The sequence below is a fragment of the Poromitra crassiceps genome (genome assembly GCF_964638095.1).
Source record: "Poromitra crassiceps genome assembly, chromosome: 26".
In the NCBI taxonomy this organism is placed as follows: domain Eukaryota; kingdom Metazoa; phylum Chordata; class Actinopteri; order Beryciformes; family Melamphaidae; genus Poromitra; species Poromitra crassiceps.
The window spans coordinates 10,083,643-10,093,148 of record NC_139640.1 but is presented as its reverse complement, the minus strand read 5'-3'; positions in this window follow the sequence as shown (position 1 = coordinate 10,093,148).

The window sequence follows — 9,506 nt, the reverse complement described above, 5'->3', positions numbered from 1 at the left end:
ATGGCTTGGGTGTGAGCAGAGAGAAGTTCTGAGGCGGAAAAAAAATATCAAAAGGAGTGAGAGAGAGAAGACAACGACAATGATGGAGAAACTTTTGATAGTTGTGCAATTCGTTTGGAAAGTTGGCATTGCGTGCTCAAGACTTATAAGTCGAACATATAATGTCGCTTCTCTCTGGCAGTCTCGTCACGAGTTGCACAAATCAGGGGGGCCACGACACGTCAATCAACAAAAGGAGTTTGCTGGTCGTGGAAGGGAATGGAGTCAGTCTACCTGGTCTAAAAGTCCTCCTATATACTCCATTGTTCTCTGTTGAGCACTAGATTATATGTCATCGTATAGCTACAAGGACCCAGGTTTGAAATAAATGTCCCAACAATGCATCGGTTTACCAAATCCTGAAGTCAGAAAACAATAAAGTTCACTACCTGCACCTTTGGGCCATCTGAAGCCTATAGACTCCATTGTCATTATATAACAATCCACACACGTTTTATGCTAAATAAATGCCCAAAATATACATTCATCCATCACAAAAGAAAATCTTCTTAGACAAAAACATACAGTCCACTGCCTGTCCAGAGGACTGGAGGCTTTCAAAGTGTCAAAGTTACATGTTTGCCATAAGTAGGACAACTAATACAGCATCACAACACATAGCCTATACAGTTTATCATATTTTCCTTATGTTGGCTATAGTTGTGACCTGGGTTGGACATGCATGCTGTCATGAATGGGTCAACACATCTGTCATCTTGTGTTACTTGCAACACAACATGTTAAAACACCAAGTTGTGTTGTTGTTTGCCTGCTGTGTTGAAAACAACACAATATGCCCACAATGTGTTTAAAATGACATACAGAGAGTGAAGCTGGAGCTGGAGTCTGCAGGGCTGTAAAAACACCCAATGTGAATCTCAATAAGTGATTTTGATAAAGTAACGTGCATGGTGCGGTGCGAGGAAGTCCTCTTGCATTGAGAGAACATCGGGAGGTGTGTCCAAGAGAGGCCACCCCCCCCCCCCCAAATCAGCAATGATAAAAGTGCAGCTGAAATGGGCTTGTGGGATGGAATCAGGAGAAATGAGAGAGACCAAATTAGAAGAGATTGGCTTGATGGACTTGGATTAGACGGAAAAGAGCTCGCCTATAGAGGGGTGGGGATGACGAGAAAAGGAGGAGAGGAGTGAGGGAGTGAGTGAGCGCATATGTGGTGGAAGATGGGGAGAAATAGAGTGGAGGGGGTCTCGGTACTTGGCAGTCTCTGGGTATCTCAGGTTCTCTCCGGCCGGGGAAAGCGGTCGATATTTAATTGTTATTGCTAGCATGGAACGCACGGAAGCGGGGCCTGTACGAAAATTTCTCATTTATTTGGTATTCTTGTTTTCTCTCGTTTTCCTCCCTTTCTCTCCCACCCCCTCTTTGTGTGGGGGGGGGGTGAGCAGGAGGAAATGGGGGGGGGGGGGGAGTTGCTGCGCGTTGGGGGCAAATGGAGAGAGCTGAGGGGATGGGGATCTTTGGATGAAATTTGAAGTGGGGAACAACACTGCGTCCTCCTCTCCCCAAGTTTAGTTTCTGTCCCTATAGACACATAATATCCACCCTCCATCACCTCCACGCTGGCCTCACACTCCCACTCCTCCTCCCCCAACAACACCCTCCCTCTCACCCCTCACTCCATCTATACCCCCACCTGTCCAAAATGAAAAATCCGTCATTTTCATCAAACGTCCAACCAAATATTATCTACACTCCATTCCCCCAAGATCGAATCTTATTTAGGGGGCGACGGGATTCGCCATCTGTTTTCAAATTTCATTCCTCCATGAACTTTCTTTTCCCCCCCGTCGACTTTGGACAAAATTATAACCCGATCGATCCGCTATCTGGCCACCCACCCGTCTACATATATTTTCCGCGGCGGTCTCTTCACTTTGCGGGTCAATTTTGTGTCGGGAACAAGTAGGCTAGTCCACTAGCTGAGCTGACAGAAACTTAAATGCAGCCGGGTTGAGGTGAGGTGGGTCCTACATAGGCTCAGCGGCTTTAGCGCACTCTTTCCCCCCTCTCTCTCTCTGCTCTCATCCCTCCCTGCGCCCGGATGCTCCCTCGCTCTCTCTCCTCACAAGCGCGCACTTGCATATAGTCTATTTCTCGTTGCTTTTTTACATTTCCCTTGTAAACTAGTAGGCTATATGATAGGCATTTCGGACAGCAGGTTGCAGTGCATGCCATATTTCCTTGTCAACTTTTTTGTTGCTCCAAGGACAACTTTTCTCTCGCCAAACCTGCGCGCTGCCTGACTGTCTCTCGCTCTCTCTCTCTCTCTCTCTCTCTCTCTCTCCCCCCCCCTCTCTCTCTCTCTCGTTTGAGCAGTTGCTAACCGATTCACCCAGCATTGCACTGCATAGATAATCTGCCCATAGATCATGTCACTGTGACTCTTCACCAGTGTAGTCTAATGTAAGAGGAAGGATGCGCGCTCCGCTCTGTTCATAATCAATCCTTTTTGCGCACGTCGACAGGATTCCCAAGATCCCAAGTGGGACCATACTACTGGCCAAGTCAATGAAGGTGCATCGGTGAAGGTAAGCATCCTACTTCCATATTCTGTTACGGACAAGTGCCATTAATAATAGAGAGAGCGCGCCAGAAATAAGAATCTCAAGAGAAACATGGTAATACACTTTGGCGAGAGGGAAACACGCGCAACCTCCTGCAGAAATAGATTGATGCGGACTAGCCTATGCGGACGGTTGTGCGCGGGAGAGTTGTCGAACAGCGCGCCAATATATACATCTCCCTCCAAATAGATCGACAACAATTCCTGAAAGGTTTTCTGCTTTAAAGTGAGAACGTGTTTGCGTTGCATCTGCGATTGATGCCCTGGCTTTAGGGAGTTGCAGTGAGCGGTTGGATGCCAGACAAATGCGAGTTGAAAAGTAAGAGAGGCCAGGGAACTGAAACACGAACTTAGGGATGAGGATACCACTTGAAAAGTTGTCAACACAAAACGGCAGGGGTGCATGTGCGTGCATATGCTCATATTTCAATGTTTGATTACCTCCAGTGATGCTATCAAATAGTGATACGTGCAGATAACATGCAAACTCAGCAACACAGTTGTATATTATACAGCTGAAGTGTCGATGATCATCTGCAATTTTACGCACATTTGATTGATCTGCAATAGCCTACACACAAATTCAACATTCCATAGCAGACTACCAAATTGGTACAGATAATGAAGCCATATATTTGCCTCTTGATAGCGTGTGTTCAGTATTCATCAGTAGAATAAATCGAAAAATCGCCCTTTTGGGGCAAGATGGTTTCAGCACCACCACCATGGACACCTCCTATAGCTGGATGTATTCAGCGCTGTACAGTTATATCAATTCAGCCAAGATTGGAGACTGCATTTATACACTTTATCACTTAGCGTAGACCAGTGTAACTTACAATTGAGGGATTTATCCTGTAGTCGCATGAGATGACATGTCTGGTGGATCAATCACTTTACCTGGAGAAATAGAAGTTGCTCACCATGTGTGCATTATGGACAACAAAAAGCTTCCAAACACAAAGGTGGCCAGAACAATCTAAAGAAAGTCGCGTTAAAAGGAAATTTCACTCACTTTAAGGTTTCAAATTGTATTAAAGTCCACTCAGTTTTTGTGAACATATGACTGCCAGAGAGATAGACCAGGGAAGTAAGAAGAATCTTTGATGTCACACTGCTACAGTCTGGAGCTGCTGCTTTCATACTGAATGGGAGATTGACTTTGTGGCGGGGGTTTTATAGCTTCACATTATTCAAGACAACTAGGCCTAAATGTGCCCTAGAGGTCAAGGTCATCTGGACTCTCCTAACTCACACTATGTACAAGGAAGATTCTCGAGCAGAGAGCTCTCTATGTTGAAGTGTAGCATTTGGACCTATTTTAAACCATTCACATTTTGCATTTTATATCCTGGTTAAAATGATCTTCCAATATCGTTATATGTCTTTAACTTTGGACAGATATTTTTTACTTTTAATCCAGGAGACCAAAATTCTCTCTCAACTACTGCGTTGAGAATGATGATTGCGTTGATGAATACGGCACTGATGCACTGATCATGGTGAGTGTTGTTAAAGGCGTGAAACAGCTCCAGTCGCTGCACTTGTTCATGGAGCCTGTCCTCACATATGGAGGAGAACATGTGATGGGCGACCAGATCCTGCAGAAAAACCCCTCTTTGATACGTCACAGTTGTAATATCCATTTGTTTCGACTTGATGTGACATTGGATATGTGACACAGTGTGGAAAAACGTCACTTGTTGACCAGAAAAGGCTCTAGTTGTTTTCCCCATCTCTGGATAAACAAGTTCAGATCTACATCATGATATTTTGCTGTGAATGTGGGAAGGAAGGGAGATCTGGCTCGTCGAACGTTGTCGAATGAAAGTCAAAGATGTGTGACTGGTCACACCTTCTCACTGGAAGCTTGTGTCAGCCATTCACTTACAACAGGTGGGAAAATGTCAGCCATTGATACACCACTGCAGTTATATCTGGTTAATACAGATTTGAAATGATACTAAGACATAATAAGAACAAATTAATTGTACAGCACTGACAATGTGTCAGTATTTTATTATGCAAAACTATGTAAGAAGACAAACATGATAGTAAGCACATAAATATACTGCTTTTGGCCAAAACACATTGTTCCCCTTGTGTTTTGCAATTTCACTAAAACGTTACTTTTTAAAATGTCCTTTATTCAACAACCACAGTGTTTTGTCAAGTGACATTTCTTGAATACACTAACTAAGCCACTAACCTTTCCGGGTTTTAGATGCTAATCATACATAGTTATCGATTGTGCTGAGACATCTTGCTATTAGTTTATATCTTCAACATTACCTCTCTGCGAAAAGTGAAAATTGACCTTAGATAGCAGAGGTGGTGATGTCAGGCAGTGTGAGAGGGAGCCATCGTGAGATCCGCCTCGGTTGCTTGGAGCGCATCACATATTCAGAGAGACAAAGGCTCTAGTTTCTGCCCATGAAAGACAGTAGAGAATGTTAACTAATACAGACCAAATTTTTCAAGGACATAGGACGAACATTTCGACGTTGAAATTCAGCGGTCTTCCCCTTTAAGCATTTAGAATGGAGCAGAGTAGCCCTGCTTAAGACCTTGTAAAGCTAAATATCTCCCTTCGACAGAGGGAGAATTTTCGTCTTTGTCGACTGGTGAATGTTTGGATTCCCATGAAGGCAACTTGGGCTCAGGTCTAATCTGTAACACTGGCACCCGACATGGAATGAATTTCTCTGTGGGGTTAAAGGTCAAGGGAAGAGTGTTTCAGAGTAACCCTAGAGACTCCATGACTTGAGCTGGCAGGCAGATGTTCAGTTTGCAGTGCAGCCTGTCATAAATTAGCCCATGACCATCCCAATACCACTGCAATTTCCAAATCAGAGAGGAATATTGAGTCCATTTTACACCTGGCACTAACATGCATTTTCTGTAATCAGATTGCATTCGAATAGTGCTTGACCACTTGAAAGTACAGGTGTAAACACACCAAGACACATTGAGGACAGATTGCGATCTGATCGGCCAAACCACCTTCGGAGGTGGTCAGGGACGCATTGTGACCACATTCAACACAAGTGTAAATGCAAATGTGTCCTCTCAATCCGCATACAGCAACTGTATGCGGATTGAGTGGACGCCCGTTTTGGGTGATCAGATTGCAATCCGATTGCAATCTGATCACCCAAAACGCATGCTAACGCCAGGTGTAAATGAAATCAGGCTAATGTGGTCAAGCACTATCCGATTGCACTCTGATCACAGAAAACGCATGTTGTAAATGGCCACTTTGTGTTCTTATTAATATCTTAATCAATAGGATATTTTTGTGCTCATCCTAAACAAAGTGGCACTTTCATTCCCTCGGTACCAACACAGACCGTATACAAAATACGTGCCAGACTCACTGTGACGTCACGACTTGTATTCTGAAGCGCAGTTTGCTGGCATTTTGGCTGCTGCCATCTTTGTTCTTGCACAGCTTGTGCGAGATGGTGTGAGCTCAGGGCTTTCCTACAGAGCCGCAGCACCGCCTGCTATTGGTCCGGTGATCGGTGAGCTGTGCGATCACTGGACAGATGACCTGCCAATCACGCCCCAAAACAGTCTTTTCTATCGTTTTATGAAATGGGTGAGTTATATATATATATATATATGTGCAGTTGTCATGAAAGGTGACATTATCTAGAGACCAAAACCATTTTTCTGGAACCAGGCTTGTAAACATGTTTAATCCTGTTGTAAATTCAGGCATTTTAACATGGGGAACGACTCTCTTTTGGAGCCAGCCTCAAGTGGCCATTCCTGGAACTACATCTTTTATCACTTCTGCATAGGCGTCATCTGTCCCACCCGAGCTTGCTGCCTGGGTACCAATGCAAAGTTCTGCAAAAGGCCCCATTGCAAGGGAGGCTCCTTCCATTGATTAGGTATTACCGTTGCCCCCTTCGACGACGCCCATCCACTTGTTTGTCGACCGCGCTCTATTTTCCAAGCTATTCAAACGATCACTAAGCAATGTGAGCCGATATTTATAGAGGCTTGAACAGGTTCATTACAGTCAGTGTGGATGGTTCCACAGGGGGATAAAGCGCTCATAAAGGACCCGGGCGGAGTTCGTCCCCCTGGCTGCACTGAGCATATGACAGTACAGTCAATGGCTCCGATCATTCCTCATCTGTTTTATGGCTGGACCGACGTTTATAGCTGTTAGGGGGCTCAAATAAAAGCATTAGCGGATGCGAGGGCACGGGGGGCTCTATTCAGCAGGGCGCTGCATTTAATCAAGGGTCACACTCTGTAAAGTCCCTAATCCTCTCCGTGTCAAGTTAGCTCCACCCCAGGGTTTTGCTGGTACACACACTGTTGCATGGGAAGGGGTGTTAGTCCACTGCGCCAGTTATATTATTTGCACTCAAGCAAGAGATACTGCCTACACCACAGTAATGTGTATAGACAAATATGGTAGCAGACATGCAATACAGAGACATCCTCTCAGATGTAGTTCCCAGGCAAACTTTACTCCTACTGGCATTGTCTTGAATCATGCTTAAAAATACTCAGAAAAAGTCTGATGATTCCCTCCAAATTCTTTCAAGAAATGCTGAAACTTAAAGGAACACTCCGCCCATTTTCAACCAGCTTTGTATCATTAGAACATCAGTAGTATATCAGAAAACTGTAAATGGTTTTGAAGTCTGTCATTTAATTTGACAGTTATTGAGTGTTAAAGTGTGAAACTAGATGAATGGTGAATAGTTTGACAGTTATTGAGAGTTGATTTGAGTTAATGAGTTATTAATTTGAGTTAGTGTGGACCAGTGATGTCACTGGTCCACGCTTTAACACTCAATAACTGTCAAATTAAATGACAGACATAAAAACCGTTTACAGTTTTCTGATATACTACTGATGTTCTAATGATACAAAGCTGGTTGAAAATGGGCGGAGTGTTCCTTTAATTTCTGCTTTCTGTATTCGTCTCGCTCTACCTAATTTTGTTATTCCTTTTCAGTGTGTAACCCTGCGTTGGGTTGATAGTCCGCACAGTAAACCCTCCACCCCCCTGGGCTTGAGGCGGGATTCGATCCCGCGATCTCTTCCGCTTGTGAAGTGCACGCGATTAACTGCAATGCCAAGAAAGCTATAAAGCTCCCTTGGTGGAGCTGGTTTAATGGGGCTTTATAACTGGGGAATTAGTTTAACCAACAACTCACTACTACCCCTCGGGACTGTTATTCACTTACTCACCCCCCCCTAAACCCACTCCACATCCACCGGGCATCCGGGTCACGGCACCAATGTAACCTGCATTGTGTTGGCAGTCCGTACATCCGTGTTAAGGGCTTTCCCATGGTGTTGAGGCGGGATTCGATCCCGCGATCTCCCGCTTGTAAAGCGCACGCCATGCCAAGAGAGCTAACTCCCATGGCGGAGCTGGTTAATAGGGGCCTTTATACCGTGTGTGAGTTGAACCAACAACTCGCTACCGCTCTCGTTCACTCGGTTACAAGTGCGTTGCAGACGTTTGTGCTTCAGAGCATCCTTCGCCCTTTCCTTCCTGCTACTTTTCTTTTCTTAATCATGATGTCACAATACCCTCCTCCGGTTCTGTTTGAATTGTCTCTTGCTAAAACTACCTATTTGTCTTCCCACTTTTTGTTCATTGCCATCTTCCCGTCCCCCCCCCCCCCCCCCCCCCCCCCCCCGTTCCTTTCAGACGGTCTCCCCCCTTGTTTTGGAGTCACTGACCCCCCTCGGCTCTCCCCTCTCCCCTCTCCCTTCTCCCACTTAACCCCATATTTCACAGCTGAACTACGGCTAATTTCCCCCAGTCCTCCGAACAGCGCTCTCTCTATACTGCGGGAGCACGCTTAATTACCCACAATTAAAGCCCCAACGCTAACGAGAAAATTGCTCCGTTATGAAATGACTTCAAAAGGACTAGAGTAAGTGGAATGGATTGGAGGAGAAAAGTTGGGCGGGTAGCCTGGGGGTGGCAGGGAGGGAAGAGCTTTCTGCGGTGTGTTTCCCCTCAAGACGTCTCAGAGGAAGGGGCGGTAAGCAAAGACTCCGCCGGCAACACCCAGAGCTGTTTAGACGACAGCGTTCAACATCTAAACCCCAGTGTTGCTACTGAGTAAGATAGCACACGTATTCACTTTAGTAATGGAGGAGTAAATGTGGGAAAGCTTGGTTGTGAACGGGAAAAGTGGGCATTTTGGTGTCTTTAATCGTAGGGACACTACTTCACAATATGTGTATATATTGTATCATGTGTATATCAGACCTACAGCACATCCTGCTTGAATAGTGGCGGCTGCCACTGTCGCCTTGACCGATTGCATTTTGAATTGATAGCCTGCACTCTGTATGATATGAAATTATGGTCATTCTCCAAGCTGATGCTTATTACATTTGCTCTATTGATTTAAAGTGGCTACCCGTAATCACTGTATGTGCCACGGTCTGTTGAAGTATTACAATAACACAGACGTTCAAAACAGGAGAATGTAATTTTTTTTAGCCCTTCAAAGACGTCATATCTCACCTCCAATTCATCCATTTAAACACATACCGTCACAATAAGTACATCGCTCAATATGGCACATGGGATGAGTTTTCAGTTTCAGAATACCATCATCAAAGCAGTTGGGAAAAACATGTTCTTTCAATACAACACATTTTGGACTGACTTGACTTGAACCCGTATTCTCTTTGGGGGAGCATATCATTCACGAACACATTTTAGATCGTATGAATCCGTTTTCTATTTGTGGCACATCCACTGTTTTAAGTTAAGACTTTTGCTCAGTCAGAGGAAAAAGACCTGTTCTGAGATGACAGAAGTATGATTGGCACCGCTATTATAAACCCTGTTATATGTTAATGAGCAGTGACGCCATGATAGCGA